Consider the following 15,172-nt stretch of genomic DNA (forward strand, 5'->3'; position numbering starts at 1 on the left):
GGCTATGGGCTCAGCTACACAAAACGCCTGAGATGCCCCCATTCCCTGCACAGCTGGGGACCCATACAGAGTGGGAGGGGGGGAAAAATGCAGAATAAAAAAAAGTGATTTATTCCATTTTTGTCTAGACAGAGATGAATTATCCCTTTGCAGGCACTTCCTGACTCCCCTCAGAGATTGGAGAGCGAACTCCTCTCCACATTCAGATTTGAGAGTAGGTATGTAGCAGAGAACTGGAGCAGGGGCCTGACTGGCCATGGCAGGGAAGCCTGTCACAGGTTTCATGTTAACTGCTACTTGTTTCTCCCTGTACCCTCCTCCCGAAGGGCTCAATGCAGCTGGGAACAGACCTTAAGAGCTCCCCACTTTGAGAGGAAAGAGCAGTACCATGCTGAAAGTGGCTCTGAGTAGCCAAACCACTGCATTCTAGATCTTACAGCCACAGGAACTAGCCTCAGCTCCCCACTTCCTGCAGTTCAGCCAGATCCATCCCCAGCCCCCAGAGGGCATGTGGGTCTCATTGCACAATATCCACCCAGCCAGCTCCTCCTCCACTTAAAATGCCCCAGTGGAATACATCTTCCAACCTGAGCCATGTACCAGGACACTAATGCCAGGGTTCATGTCCCAGCAGGAGCCATGCACTAGAGTGCTGGATTGATACCCCAGAGCTGCCTGCCTGCCCCACACCAGCAACCATGCACCCCAGCCTCCCTTCCAGGCATAGCAGGATCCACATAGCAGGCCATGGGCACCCAAGTCAAGATTCACACTCCCAGCCCCCACCCAGCACAGGAGTTTCACATGTTGGAAACCCTTTAGCAGCACAAAGGCAGCTCTCTCCTCTGTGGGAATTTGCAGCTGAGGCGGAGTTGCTCTCTGGGGACAAAGGGATTTCACAGGCACACACTCAGACGTCTCCTCTCTCCCCCTCCCTCCCAGCTTTTCCACTTCCTGTCACAGTAGCACCAGACCTATGGCTCAGAAACAAACACAAAGTGCTGGATTCTGGGAAGTGGGCCAGAGCATTCCAGAGTGGCCCATCCGCCAATCACCAGCCAGAACTCCCACTTCGCCCAGTGCAGCTCCCTGTCAGTGAAAACAGCCCTTCCCTCCCCACTGCACTGCCCCCCACCCACACCCCTCGGGCCAGCCTGAGATGAGGCCATTTCACAACAGGCATAGCAGGTGAAGAATCAGGGACTCTGGGGTTGGGGGCGGGGAGGAGGTTACAGATTTACAGTTCAGCTCAACAGCTCCTGCCACTGTGCCTACAGGGACTCCTTATGAGACAGCAGAGAAGATAAGCTAGTTAAAACCCCAGATCCCATACTCCAACCCCTCCTCCCACCATGGCTCTAGGTCAGAACCCTGTCCCATAGCAGCCTCAAAGCTCCTCGCCCCTTTTCCTCCTACAGCCTTGAAAAAAACATTTCCATCTCCCTACAGGTTAGGATGTCCCTTGCCTTCATTCCCTGCTCTCCCCACTCCTCAAAAGATGCTCAATGGAAAAGTCCACACAGCCTCTCTAGCACAGCTTTACAGCAAACAGAGGCCCCACAAGTTCCTAGAGATAAGGCCTCTCCTATCAGCTGCATGGGAGCAAAGTCCCTCAGGGTGAGGAGGGCTGATCCCTGGTGACAACATAACACCGTGCCAGTCAGGAGTGTGGTCTTTTCACACTGAGAGGAAGGGTGCAGCAGATGGGGAGGGCTAGCAGAGCCACAGCATCTAAGAGGGGATTTAGAGCAGACTCTTCTGCAGAGGACTCACATCTGTACCCACAACAGATGCTGCAATACTAGCAGCATATCACACTGGGAATACCAGTTAATGAGGGCTGTCTAGTTTAAGGGACTGCGCCTGGACAAGCAGTGCCACCAGACAGCACGCACCAAGATGTCCCCATGGCACCAGCATCCCAAGACTATAGCTCTACCAGTCACAACTGCCACCTAGCACTGCACCACGGGGACAATATGAGAAGTCTGAACAAAGCAGCCAGAAGGGAAAGCGATTGAGCTGGTGGGCAGATGCCAAAGTTACATGGACTTCACTCCTGCTCCATTCACCTGCCATCACTGGTCTTCAACCCTCCGTGCGCCCCACATCTCACCTACTGGGTTCAGGCCATTTCCTCTTTGACAGCATGACACAGAGGAAACCACACAGCTAGGGGGCAGAATAAGGTGCTACAGCACAGGAGCGCTAATCTGACCAACTGTTGTAGCCTGTATGCTGAGGGCTACCCTGCATCTGGTATATTGAGGGATCAGAGAACGCTTGAAGGCACACAGGGAAATAGGATGAACCAGGAGTCGATTTGCAGGGGGCACGGCACAGCTTGCAATGTACTGGCAAACTCCCTCAGAGTAAAGCTTCCAAAGCTCCTGCCCACCTTTAAGGTCCATATCAGACACCCAGAAGAGGGGTTTTGAATTACTGACCATCCTAACCTAATTCAAAGAGATCCCAGAAGAACAGCAGTTGCAGGAATTGGAGCACATGTTTCTGCCACCATCCCACTGACTGAAGAAGGACTGATCCTCTCAGAAAGCCCTGCAGTTTTACTTTCCATTTACAAACTTCAGTCATGGAGGGACACCCTCCACTGCTAAACAGCTAGAAAAATAAGACATTTTCAAAATTGATTTCTATCCATTCCCTCACCCAGACATGCACCTCCTCCTCTGAGCCCATCCCTCATCTCCCTCAAATGAAACCCTGCCAGTTAATTCACAGAGCTCCTGTTTCACCACTCTGAACAAACAGGCAGGTGGTTTAGAGAGGCTGAAGTCATGTTTTGTGTGGGAGTAGTGGGCAGGGAGTTGCTGAAATCAGTCTTATACAGCATTTCCAGGAAGGGGGAATCTGCACAGTGAGGTGGGAATCACCTTCCACACAAGCCATGCTGCTCTGCTTGATACAAGCAAGGATGCTCTGTGGGTTGCCAAATCTCCACCTCTCCTTTCCCCCACCCCTCATATTCAGGTATGCTCAGAAGCTGACTCACAGCGCCAGTCACACAGGGTATCAGAAGATGGTACAAGAAACCTAGCTCAATTCAGCATGACCTCATCGGATTCCCCTTGTTCCAACTGTGTATGCACGCATGCTCGGAGTTGGATTTAGAAATCCTGATGAAAGAAGTGATTGGGTAAGGAAAGCAATCAGAGGAGCAGGATACGAGAGCCAAAGACTGAATCACCACTAAAGGGGAAGATTCACTTCACCACTTGGAACAGTAACCACCTTCCCCTGGGGGTGTGGAGCTGTAGTGGGCACTCACAGCTCCTCACACCATGGATGTGCCACCAGATAACACCACCCCAGGGTCCTGCTGAGATCCATAACCGCGCGCACGCGCACACACACACACACACACACACACACACACGAAGAAAAATAAAACTGTCTTGGTGAATATATCATCTGGCACAGTATTTGAGACCAGAGCTCACAATTACATGCAACTGACTGTGAGCAAGGAGGAGGACTGGAACAACAGGATGCCATAGGTCAAGATTAAAGTGCATCAGCAAACGGAGATGAGGGCAGAGGGAAGGAGACCTGCACAGCACCTATCTATCCCATTCAAATAAAGACTGAATGGCATCATTATGGATGTTAGAGAACAAAAATACAATGCAAACAGGGTAGAGAGCTTCCCATCCCTTCAACAGCACTGGCACTGCCCCACCTCTACCTGCCCCAGGGCACACAGCAAAGCTGGAGGACTTCCATCATCCATGGGCTGTTGCTCTAGCACCTTTCCCCAGCATTGCATCTGTATATCCCCTCCCCCATCCATCCCCTCCTCCTCTCCCCCCCCTCAACCCCCCCACCCAACAGCTTTCCCTGCACTCTGTGGAGGCAGAAGGGAAGGAAACCAGCATTTCCTGATCAGACAGGAAGTGACATTGTGTCTTTCCTTTCCCGCAAGGTTCTAAACACAACGTCCTGCCAAGCGCTGTTCCCTGTATCCCCCGAAGTGCAGAGAGGAGACTCCCTGGAACCAATGGACGAGAATGCCAGGCTTACCCACCCATTGCCCAGGGAGGCTATGCCCTCCCTTCCATAGGGCTGGAGACAGACATTGAACTATAAACCAAGGCTGCAACACAGACAGTACCATCTCTGCCACAAGGTATCTGCACAAGGGGAGAAGGAGCGAGAGTGAACCCTTAATTCACCTACTATATCAGTTACCAACAAAAAGATTCATCTCCTCACTAAACTTACCCAACTCTCCACCTGTCCCCTCAGAACAATGGGCAGCCAGCCCAGGCCACCTCCCCCTGCTGGAGAATGTCCCCTCTCCAAAGGCATGCTAAATAGCCACCTTGCATTGCTAGAGCAGTGCACTCACACCTGAAACAGGAGTATCCACTCTGGCACCATGCTCCCACATGGTTTTAGTGCCAGGGTATGAGTCAATGGAGTTACACTCCCCACTTGTGGATATGTCCCACTTCCACCCAACACTGGCCTCCTTAAACCTCTCACTTTATTGAAGCTAAAAGAATCTTTCAGGTGTGCAGACCCTCATGTCTATCCATCATTGGTGGATGTCCCCAAAATCAGTGTCATCTCCCCCTTAACCTCACAAGCACCCCTTGGGGGGAGGTAGGAGAATTCCCACACTAGGCATTGAAGGAAATACTAGCGATGAAGCACTAGTAGTTGTAACCTGGGATGCTGATCAGCTGCCAGAAGTGAATGCCTATGCTTGTTCCCAACAGCGTAAATCTGGGGAGCAAGAGCACAATGGAGACCCTCCTCCTTCCACCCTCTCCGCACCTGGCTTGTAGCCACATCTCCTGTTTTGCACACAGAGGTGAGCCCTTCTCAGACTGGCCACAGAGCAGGTGTTTGTGGACCAGCAGAGTGGCCTTCCAAGCAGGCCATTTACTGGAGACAGAAACAGGGCGAGGCTTCAGGGGAGGGAGAGAAGGTTTCCTGTTGGTCACTCTCTGATGTAATCTCCCAAGGACCACATCCAGTAACAGGACACTGGTAATTAAAGGGACAAGAGGGAGCATTCAAAGGAGGTGGGGCTTGGGGTCCAAGACTGTTTCCACATCACAGAGGATCCCTCCAGGGAGTGGGCCCCTGATATGGGATTTTAGTTCATAAAAGGAAAAGTGTCACTCGCTTCACCCTCCCCCTTTCCCCCTAGACAAAAATCAACCTGCCTGACATCACATAGCTAGGTAGTAGCAGCAGCTTTGCATGCAGTAACACGCTCTGAGGAATGCACTCCTCCTACAGTGCAGGGGCATGCCAGAAACATGCAAACGAGATCAGTGAACTACTGATCTAGTGAAGGAAAGAGGCCTTTGCGGTTATGTATTTTCTCAGGTTGACGTGACTCACCCACCTGCAGAAGTTATCCATACAGTGTTGTTTTGGCTGAGAGAACCTACTTTTCTCTTAGACAGAGAGCCTGTCCAACTAAGGAAAGGAGTCGGGATGGCGGTGGAGGAGAGGACAAGGTGCAGGGGTTCCCCACTTTAGGGTTCAATAGGAGACAAGAGTCTCATCAAGGAGCACCATGATTTGTTTTGCCACCTGCATTGATTAGAGAGGCCCAAGGATTAGATGGAAAGCAGTGTGAGATGAGGTTGGTGAAGAATCCTCCCCAAGTTCTGGGATTAAAGGCACTTTCCTGCTCCTATTCAGGATGGGAATTCAGCCTCCATGTTGTTAGTGTACTCCTGAGCCACACACAGCTCCTCTACCAGAGGGCACCTAAGCTCTTGGGGGTGGGGAAGGACACCACATGCTTCAGGAGCTGGTATGTATCTGTTCACAATAACCCGTCTGCAGTTGCAAAGCCACAAGAAGCAGAAGAGAAATCTGAAGGGAAGGAAGTGGGCAGAGAAGTGGTGTCCAGGCCACTTTTTCCCAACCCCCACTTTTATGAAATAGCTGCCTGCTGAAAGAGCACACTAGGGAATGATATATGCCAGCAGGCTTCAGTCAGCATCTCATTCAGTTTCCAGATTCCTACAGCCAGGATTTGCTGGTGGAGGAAACCCAGTGAACTTTGAGCAGGGTTTGGGAAAGAAGAGATGGAGATAAGTCTTGTCCAAACGTGTTTAGCCAATGGACTGACACCAACATCCCCCATTTCCCATCCCAACCTGTGGCCTACCAAATTAAGTCCACTGGATACAGATAAGCATGAAGCCAGAAGTGGTTTTTACCTGTCCTGGAACATTAACAGCCATTTTAAAAGAGGTGCAAAAAACAGTCTCACTGCAGCTTTGGCAAATGCTGCTTGGTTTCCTAGTGTGCTACCTTTTCAAGGAAACCCCAGATATCCCTCCAATTCCCAACTTTTGCCAGACTGCTCTAGTTACTGGAGGAGAGGCTATTCTTTCCCTCCACTGGTATGTCCACCGCATTATCTTCAAGGCTGTGCTACATCACCACTCCAGTCTTTGCTACACAAGCAGCAATAGTTTCTGCACCACACAGGACACATCTACATCAGCCATCATGGTGGAAGATATGGTTAATAGTTGTTTTTAAACAGCATGACAGTGTTGGAGCCAGATCTGCCTACACTACGAAGACAACTGTAAGAGCAGGGAAAGGATACCTCCAATCATTCTTGCTCAGACAGAGATACCCTTAGTTTGTAGGTCTACATACAAGTGCTTACAATAGCGCGTGTGCTATATATACACACACACACACACACCCACACACACACACCCAGATCAACTTAAGTTGTAGGTTGAGACCAGGCCTAAGAGGTCAATGACCACGGTCACATTTGGCTTCCAGGATTCACACCTGGAATTTCCACTGTGAGCATCAGGGTACAGACACCTGTCCTTATTCCTTGTTCACAAGCAAGGACAGGGGCAGGAGCACAGATGGCACCCCATTAAAAGCTCAAGTGTCTCTTCCTCTCCCCTGGCACACTGCCTGATAATTAAGCAGCAGAAAAAAATAACCACTCTCTTCCTCTATAGCCACCCCCTCAGTTCCCTCCCTCTTTGTTGTGTGGTTTGATACAGACCACTAAATAAGAAGTGATATCACCAATGGGGAAATTCATCTCTTCCTTTAAGAGGAACAGAAGATTTGATGACCATTTGGTGTCAATAACCACATCTAACCCCAGGCCTTGTCCCCACCCAAGACACAAGGGAACAAGAAACTTAGTAAATTCTTTGGTTAACAAGATCAGCAATTCTACTCAGGACAAGTCCCCCTGGCAGCAAAATCCAATAGAAACATCAACCATCTTCACTAAATCACTATTTGCAAGTGAATCACTGGAGGAAGAGGTCTGTTGGAGCCCTGGTTCCAATCTGGCTACAGGTTGGTAGTGGCTGGAAGTAGATACCATTGGTGGCCTATGTGAAAACAGGTGGGAGTCAGCCCATTTCCCAGTGAGAGGAGTCCACACAAACTGGTGACCATTGCCCCACGTGCTGTGGGTCTTCTAACCCAGGACCAGCTGGGCCAAGAGCTCCCCCTTCACATGTAGGGGGATTGTCCACGCTAGGCCCAGAATTGAGACACAAAGGCAGAAGCTTTTACTGCTATGCCAGGCCTGTGTCTGCTATGTGGATCCAGGAGACTTTGGTTATAAGGGGCTATAAATCCAGACTTTTTTCAAGAGCATTATGCTTACAGAAAACATTCTTGTCCTCCCAGCAACAGTTGATGTACCTCAGACAGTCAAGCCCTATGAAAGGCACAGAGCCGTTTCCCAGGACAACTAAGGCTACCCATTTTAGCCAACGGGTTTGAGTTTTATTATCCCATTAGCTAACATACCTGTACATTTATAAACCCAAACTGTTGGTTGATTCCACCTGTCACTGTTAGCAATAGAGGCTGTTAAAGAAATTATATGGGAAAGGAGGTCATTTTCTTCCAGGATAAAGGCTCACTGAAGCCATTGAGCTTCACATCTGCTGATGCAGCCACAAATGACACTTGTCCAAGGATCTTAACACTGAGTCAAACCTCACAACTCCTCCAAAGTAGGGAGCTACCCCTCTTTTACCGATTGTGCCTCAATTTCCCTTAGGGGAGACTGCACAAGCCAGAAATAAAACTCAAGTCTCATGACTGAGCCCTGTCCTCTAGATCAATCTTCCTGAGCTCCACAGCTACTGCACCGAGGCCTAGCATCAGAGCCAGAAGGGAGACAGCTAGTCATATAACAGAAAACCCGCATGAATTGGGCAAAGTTGTCCAGCACACACCAAGCCAGCTGTTTTCCTCTTCCTACCCTTCCAGAAAGGCTCCTTATAAGATTTCAGCAAGAATGCACCGCACAAGGAAAGCTAAGTCATCTGCATGCACAGGGTCCCAACCAAGGTCAATCAGACATTGAGAGGACAAGGTTCAAAACTGCTTTTAAGCATGTGAGCAAACAGTGTTTGTGACAGTCTCCCCTACTTTGCTATCTGCTTAGAATCAGGACTGTATGCAGGGCATACAGCATGCAGGCTTCCCCACTCTTCCCTAAAGCACTCGTCATTCCAGTCCAGCTCCTATCTCACCCACCAACAGTTCTTTCAACACACCGCAGTTCTGCCTTGCATCACCCTTTGCTATTCCAGACTTGTGCCTCTGAGCAGAAAGCCAAACCACAAAACCTGGTGTGACCAGCTAGGTTCACAACCATGTGCATTAGGGAGCAGGGGGTGAGATGAACAGGATTAGCCCCAAGTTCATCTTTGCACCCAGTTTGAATTTGAAAGTGGACCTGGAAACTGAGTCTGCATCAATTCTAATCCCCTGCTCCACCATAAATAGGCAAGCAGCAACTTCTTTGGGGAGCTGAAGGAAAGGACAATACAGAAAATGTATAATCCTATAGTCAGAAGGGATTGGAATTCAAGACCCCCAGAACCTGTTCCCAGCTCTGCCACCACCTCACCATGTGATTTTGCTGAAATCACTGTACTTCAAGTTTCTCCACCATAAATTTGGGACAGCCATATTTTCTTGCCACTGAGGAGGGGCTGAAACTAAGTTTAGTGTCTCTAAAATGCTTGGAGTGCCTCAGGTGGAAGACACTAGGGAAAGGCTAAGTATTATTACAGCCACATCTAGTCCTGTTCCAAGTGATGAATGGGAAGCACAGAAAGGATCCAAGAATCCCCTCCCCCCCCCCAACCAGTTCGGCTCGGTGAGGTGCCCAGTGATGCGCCATCCTATCAATAGCCAAAAACTACAAGCAAAGCAAGAGAGGGGGATGGAAGAAGCGTTCAAGGCCTCTGTCCTACTATTAAGGCACCCACAGAATTCAAGACATGATCGAGCCTGAATGCTGAATCCTGGCATCTCAGGGGACCCACAGACTCCTTCCTGGAGGGGAAGGATGGTCCTGTGGGTAGAGCACAAGCCTGGGATTTTGAAAACCAGGATTCAAGTCCCTGCTCTGCCAAAGACTTAGGAAGCTGAGGCACAGAGAGACTCTGTAAAATAGAGATAACAGCACTGCCCTACCTCACTGGGAGTGTGTGGGGGGGGAGAAATACATTGAAAACTGTAAGGTGCTCAGATATATGGTGATGGGGGCCATATAAATACCTAAGACTACTCCCCCTCCCCACCCCCCCCCCAAAAAAATGACAGCCCCAATTCTAGAAGAGAGCTTTGTAAGATAAACGGCAGCAGTCCCTCAGGACAAGAGGCACAGAAGGGGCGGGTGAGGAGGGGAGAGAGGCACTGCTATTTGACAAAAATGCTGCCAATGAAAGCAGGAAAATAAATGAGGAGGAGTCCGGTGACACCTTAAAAACCTAACAGTTAGTCTTTAAGGTGCCACTGGACTCCCCATTGTTTTTGTGGATACAGACTAACAGGGCTACCCCTCTAACAAGGCTGCTGTGGGACTATTCCTTTACTGGAGACATTTCAATGTCACTTGTTAGCCTGAGCCAGAGAAAAAGGTTGTTGTTTTGTTTTTTTTTTAATTATAAATAAAATAGCTGCTACATTACCAGGATTTTTTGGGGTGTTTTCTTGGGGGTTTTTTTGGGAGGGGGAGGGAGGAAGAGAATAGATGAGCTCCACCCAGCAGTTTTGACCCTCCCTAGAGGCACAGTCCCTTCCCTGCAAGAACAAAGGAGGCAGCAAATTAGATAACAGGAGAGTCTAGGAAGAGATCTTTTTAGATCTGCCCAGGCCAGTTTTAGTCTAATCTGCATAGGGTTCCTCACACTGACCTAATCCCAATTCCCAACTCTTTCCCCCCTTCCATATGCCAAAATCTTAGGGAGGCATCACTAAAAAGATTTACAGTACACAACCTTGGGCCCGGATACCCCCCACCCCCCAAGAAAGGCCTGCACACCCAAAAATACTCCCTGCTTCCAACACACATAAGCAACTTCCCTTACTCCAACACAAAGGGAACTATGTTGCAGGGGGAAAAGAGCAGGATACCATTTGCAATGCCAGCCACCCCTTGCTCCAACATTAAACGCCTGTCCAAAGAGAGATGCAGTCTTGCTCCTGCTCCATGTGCCAATTGGGAGGTTGGCACAGAAAGGTAGCTTGGGGGGGGGGGGGGGGGGAGAGAAGGGGAGGGACAAGAGGTCAAGATTACATGCTTCACTCAAAGCACAGACACCCCAGAACCCAGCCAACATAACTCCTAGCATGGGAGGACAAGGATGAGGGGGTTAGACAACGCTGTAAGGCAATAAGTGAGCCCAAGGCCACACCCCAGGCCCTATGTACACTGTGCTACTGACAGACTACAAAACTGATCATAGGAACAGGGTATTGCAATCAGCTTTGGGAGTGGGAAGTACTACAACCTACAAAGTCGCAGGACTCCCGAGTCATTCTGAATCTACTTTTATAAGTGCCTGTGTTCTTCCCCCAGCTGTCAGAGCACTTCCTCTGGGCTCCCTGGCTGCAAAAGGCTACTACAGTCAACACCATGAGTTGTTCACAGCAGCTACCCCTTTACACCAACCTTTTATATCCAGATAGGAGGGGTACTAAATAGAACATGAGCCATCACTGAAACCCACAGACCATTTCCAAACCCTGCTCTAGCCACTCTCTAAATAGAACACCCTCTTTTCTTGCTCTGATGCACCCAAGACCAAAACCGGGGCGGGTGGAGAAGAGAGACAGGTGCTTAGATGCAGGACATGGGTCTTAACAAGTTTCCAGAAACAAGACTGCTTGCTGCTTCCTCGCCCCCCCCCCCCCCCCCCCCGGAAAATTCCCCCAGGATCTCTAGCCACAAGAGTCTTAAGTCTAACATAAGGCATCACAGGTTTCAGAGTAGCAGCCGTGTTAGTCTGTATCCGCAAAAAGAACAAGAGTACTTGTGGCACCTTAGAGACTAACAAATTTATTAGAGCATAAGCTTTCGTGGACTACAGCCCACTTCTTCGGATGCATACAGAGTGAAGGGAAGAGAAATTATGTTTTTAAAATTATGCTTAGGAGACAAATTAGACTTCTTATAATAATTCTGAACAGTAGCACTCTCTCTGCCCCACTTTGTTGCAATTAGTGCCGTATCAAATTCCAGGCTTTTGTTTTGAATGGAGGAGTTAAGTTTACAGATGACGACTCTCAGGACTAGAAACTAGCCCAACGTCCTGGTTCCCAATGAGCTGGCTACACAAAGTACATTCTTAGCAGCGTCTAAAAACCCCAATCCTCAACACACTTCCAAGAGACTGAACATAAGAGCTTAAGGAAAGTTACAGGGAAACAACCTTATAAAAAAAAAAAAAATTCCACACAAGTCTGTTAGACTCGGAGTTCCTAAAGAAGTTTGCTTAAAGCCTTTTTTAATTTTGCTTTCTTCCCCAGTAAGTTTTAAAATAAGCAAAGTCTCGGGCGTAGAACGTGGACCGGGTTTAGATTGCCACACTTAATAGAGGCTTTAAGACGAAGTCATTCCTCACCCACTTCAAATCGTTGATTAGAACTTCAGATCTGTGAAAAAGAACCCCTTCCCAACTCTTTTTAACCTCCACTCCAAATTAAGAATTAAGAAGAGGTTCTAGCTCAACATGATGGATTCTTTTTAGACGACTAAGGAGAAAGGCCCCCACCCAACTGCACCTGGGGAAAAAAAATGGGATCCACCCAAGCAGAAAGTGTGGATCTGGACATAAAGAACAGACCGCAACACTCCCAACCAGAATACAACTTAATACAAATACTTTATCAACTGCAAAACCTCCCTACAACTCAGTTTCCCACAAAGCTTTAAAAATAAATATCTTAAAGGGCGCAAATAAAATCAAAACCCCACTTTCCAAACCCAATCGCATTCCTCCCCCAGCCTGCACAGAAGACACCACAAAAAAAATCAACAGCTTCCCAACAACTCAACCCAGGAGGAGTTGTTAGTTTGCAGTACAAAAGGAACAAAAATCCAAATTGAACAACAAGAGTTAAAACAAGAGGAGATGAATTTACCAACCTCCCCCCGCCCCCCAAAACACACAAACAAAAACCACACGATTCTTACCCTGGCTTTCTCCTTCTCAGGAGCTGCACTCGCGAGATCTATAAGTTTGTTTCTCCTCCTTGTGGGTTTTTTAAAGTACCGGGGGAAGAAATAAAAGCAAAAATAAATAAAAAAGTTGTCAGTGTGGCCGTTCCTCTGCCCTATAACTTCCCTTCTAATCTCTCAGGGTGACAATGTCAGTCTCCAACAAAATTTCCCTCCGTGAGATCCTTTTTATGGTCTCTTTGCAAACACACACCCAAAACTCTAATGTGCACTTTTCCAACAAATTTCTAAAGGAAATGCAAGAGGCAAAACATTTGGCAAAAGCCTGCCAAAATGTGTTGGTTTTAAAAAAAAAATAAAAAAAAAATAAGCAAAGCGGCCAATGTAGTGATTTTTTTCCCCCTCCACCTCTTTCTCCTCTGGGATCTGCTGCCGCTTCTTCCTTTCTGGCTTTTTTTCCCCTCGCCTCCTCTTTCAGATCCAACACCTAAAATGGAAGTTGCACCCGACCCAGCCAAAGACAAGCTGGCGGGGGTGATGGTAACAAACTAAGCTTTCCAACCAAGCCCAACGCCCAACCCCTCTTTCCCTAAGTGATGTCAGCTTCTGTGGAGCTCCAATGGGAAGCAGACATCAATGAGGGACCCGGCACTATCCAATAGAAAACTTTATTGTAGAAAATAAAAAAAAAAAAATGAAAAAAAGAAAAAAGAAAAAAAGGGAAAAAAAACAACAAAAGGAAGCGGGCAGAAATTAACTTGTTGGGGGGTGGGAAACAAAATAAATTAAAATATATTACAAAAATCAATTGCAAGAAAGAAGTTTAAAACAGGCTTAGCAGGATGATAAATGTATTGATGTGATCTGCAATTCACAGTCCAATTTCTTTTGATCTGTATGTTTCTTTCTCCCACTCACCTCCTCTGCCTGTTTGCAAATGAGAATAAATATCTTCGTTTTTATATGTCTCCTGTGCTTTTTATTTATGTTTTCTCCATCTTTGCAAGTATCGTGAAATGAAGGAAGGACAATGGTACAAAAGATGTGTGGGGAAATATTTGGATCTGGTGAGAATTTCGGATTTGAAAATCAACCTTGTTTCTACAAAAACAACAAGGAGTCTGGTGGCACCTTAAAGACTAACAGATTTATTTGGGCATAAGCTTTCGTGGGTAAAAACCTCACTTCTTCAGATGCATAGAGTGAAAGTTACAGATGCAGGCATTATATACTGACACATGGAGAGCAGGGAATTACTTCGCAAGTGGAGAACCAGTGTTGACAGGGCCAATTCAATCAGGGTGGATGTAGTCCACTCCCAATAATAGATGAGGAGGTGTCAATTCCAGGAGAGGAAAAGTTGCTTCTGTGAGCCAGCCACTCCCAGTCCCTATTCAAGCCCAGATTGGTGTTAAATCTGCAAATGAATTTTAGTTCTGATGTTTCTCTTTGAAGTCTGTTTCTGAAGTTTTTTTGTTCAATGATAGTGACTTTTAAATCTGTAATAGAATGACCAGGGAGATTGAAGCATTCACTTACTGGCTTTTGTATATTACCATTCCTGATGTCCGATTTGTGTCCATTTATTCTTTTGCGGAGGAACTGTCCAGTTTGGCCAATGTACATGGCAGAAGGGCATTGCTGGCACATGATGGCATATATAACATTAGTAGATGTGCAGGTGAATGAGCCCTTGATGGTGTGGCTGATGTGGTTGGGTCCTCTGATGGTGTCGCCAGAGTAGATATGGGGACAGAGTAGGCAACGAGGTTTGCTACAGGGATTGGTTCCTGGGTTGGTGTTTCTGTGGTGTGGTGTGTAGTTGCTGGTGAGTATCTGCTTCAGGTTGGGGGGTTGTCTGTAAGCGAGGACTGGCCTGCCTCCCAAGGTCTGTGAGAGTGAGGGATCATTTTCCAGGATAGGTTGTAGATCGTGGATAATGCGCTGAAGAGGTTTTAGTTGGGGGCTGTATGTGATGGCCAGTGGTGTTCTATTATTGTCCTTGTTGGGCCTGTCCTGTAGTAGGCGATTTCTGGGTACCCGTCTTGCTCTGTCAATCTGTTTCCTCACTTCCCCAGGTGGGTATTGTAGTTTTACGAATGTTTGATAAAGTTCTGTCTGAGGGGTTGGAGCAAATTTGGTTGTATCTTAGGGCTTGGCTGTAGACAATGGATGGTGTGATGTGTCTTGGATGGAAGCTGGAGGCATGTAGGTACATATAGCGGTCAGTAGGTTTCCGGTATAGGGTGGTGTTTATGTGACCATCACTTATTTGCACTGTAGTGCCCAGGAAGTGGATCTCTTGTGTGGACTGGTCCAGGCTGAGGTTGATGGTGGGGTGGAAATTGTTGAAGTCCAGGTGGAATTCTTCAAGGGCCTCCTTTCCGTGGGTCCATATGATGAAGATGTCATCAATGTAGCGCAAGTAGAGGAGGGGCACTAGGGGATGACAGCTGAGGAAGCGTTGTTCTAAGTCAGCCATAAAAATGTTGGCATACTGTGGGGCCATGCGGGTACCCATAGCAGTGCCACTGACTTGAAGGTATAAGTTGTCCCCAAATCTGAAGTGGTTGTGGGTGAGGATTCTGCTGTTTTTTGTTTTAATTATATGAGCCCAGATTGGGGAGTTGCAATCAGCTCTTGTTTTATTTCAGTCAATGACTTTTGCTGGCAATTAAGCAAGTGAATTTAAAAGTC

At 47.8% G+C, this 15,172-nt stretch overlaps 1 protein-coding gene across 6 annotated transcripts in view; it reads right to left on the bottom strand.

The window, feature by feature from the left end:
- Nucleotides 1-13,029, bottom strand: part of CTNND1 (catenin delta 1) — a 62,209-nt gene extending 49,180 nt beyond the window's left edge. For 2 of the 6 annotated variants that reach the window (XM_054024870.1, XM_054024869.1), the window contains exons 1-2: nucleotides 12,884-13,029; nucleotides 12,491-12,548 (exon numbers count right to left, since the gene is read on the bottom strand). The gene's annotated coding sequence lies outside the window, so the exon portion shown is untranslated. Of the gene's footprint in view, nucleotides 1-12,490 lie in introns of all 6 variants that reach the window. The other 4 variants (XM_054024873.1, XM_054024872.1, XM_054024874.1 and 1 more) reach the window with 3 other exon arrangements.
- Between the last annotated feature and the right edge of the window lie 2,143 nt (nucleotides 13,030-15,172).

This window comes from Malaclemys terrapin, chromosome 4, assembly GCF_027887155.1.
Source record: "Malaclemys terrapin pileata isolate rMalTer1 chromosome 4, rMalTer1.hap1, whole genome shotgun sequence".
Lineage (NCBI taxonomy): Eukaryota > Metazoa > Chordata > Testudines > Emydidae > Malaclemys > Malaclemys terrapin.